General features: G+C 40.5%; 1 non-coding gene across 1 annotated transcript; it reads left to right on the forward strand.

Annotated features, from left to right (window-relative positions):
- The first annotated feature begins 1204 nt into the window (after nucleotides 1-1204).
- On the forward strand, nucleotides 1205-1311 carry LOC116974772. Its single transcript, XR_004412432.1, has one exon. It is a non-coding gene; the product is annotated as a U6 spliceosomal RNA (small nuclear RNA).
- The last annotated feature ends 246 nt before the right edge of the window (nucleotides 1312-1557 follow it).

Raw genomic sequence — 1557 nt, forward strand, 5'->3', positions numbered from 1 at the left:
TTACTCCAGTATTCTGTGTCTATCTTTGGTATAAACCAGCATCTACAGTTCCTTTTTATTACATTATAAAAATGTCATGATTTTAAATGAAATTAATATCAGACATGGTCCAAAACAAATAGCTGAACTGTTGTATTTATTTTACATCTTTATGATCATTGTATATCTACCCAAACAGAACACATGACGATGCATAGGAAGTATTATCAATACCATGGCGGTTATAATGCAGGCAGCCAAGGCAACATTGTGCTCCAAAAAACAACGTGCTGGAGTAACTCTGGGTCAGGCAGCAACTGTGAAGGAAACAAACATTTCAGATCAGGACCCTTCTTCAAACTCTGAAAAACTTCAATTTCTTTCAGATCCCCCTCATTTACAACAGCACTTTACGTTTTACTGAAGATTCCAGCATCTGCAGTTCCTTGTGTTGATATTATGCTCCATGGTCATTATAAAAAAATCAGAATTAAATTAATCCTGACTGCGTTATCTGTTGGTTGAATGTACTGACTAAGAGTTCAATATGAGTGGTTAGCACCAGTTAAAGCAAGCCTAACCTGTTAAATCAGAGATAGACACATAGAATCCTTCTTCCGACCCGAAACGTCATCCATCCTTTTTTCTCCAGAGATATTGCCTCACCCACTGAGTTACTCCAGCACTTTGTGTCTATCTTTGGTATAAACCAGCATCTGCAGTTCCTTCCTACACTGTTAGGTCTGATCCACTGAGACTGGATCAGGTACAGGCAGTGGTGAATGGAAGTAATAAAGAATGTCCTAAGCTAGGAATGAGATCGAATGGTAAGTCTTTTAGCCTTGCTCTGTGCTATCTGGTGACAGGGGCACAAGAATTCATCTTTGAATGCTGAGACCTACCAAATGTATCTCTGGTTTTACCCATGACTCACTAACTAACCAGCTCTGATAATCGTATGTACCATGGGTAGTTCCATCTGTCCATGTGCCTATCTAAAATCTCTTAAATGCCACTGTTGCATCTGCCTCCACCACCACCCCTGGCAGCACGTTTCAGGCACCCGCCACCTTCTGTAAAAAAACCTGCCCTGCACATCTCCTTTAAATTGTACCCCTCTCACCTTAAAGCCATGCCCTCTTGTTTTTGCAATTTGAACCCTGGAAAATGGGGCGGCCAAACTGAAACAGTCACTGCAGATGCTGTGTTCAAGAATGAGGCATAAGTGCTCGCTTCGGCAGCACATATACTAAAATTGGAACGATACAGAGAAGATTAGCATGGCCCCTGCGCAAGGATGACACGCAAATTCGTGAAGTGTTCCATATTTTTTTATAAGAAAAAAAAGAAGAAAAAAAAAAAGAAGGAGGCATAAACCATCAAAGGTAATATCGTTGAACCAAATTTTCCTCCTTGTGTATGACGTCCTTCGCATTCCACAGTCTTTTCAGACTTAGAAGCAACACTCGGTGTTAAGCTTTAATTATTCTTATCACAAAGTAATTCTTGAGCCTTCCTCCTTTCACATATGCAATTAATGCTACCAAGCAGAAGACACCTCCTTCTCAAATCCCCCTC

This window comes from Amblyraja radiata, chromosome 6 (assembly GCF_010909765.2).
Source record: "Amblyraja radiata isolate CabotCenter1 chromosome 6, sAmbRad1.1.pri, whole genome shotgun sequence".
NCBI lineage: Eukaryota > Metazoa > Chordata > Chondrichthyes > Rajiformes > Rajidae > Amblyraja > Amblyraja radiata.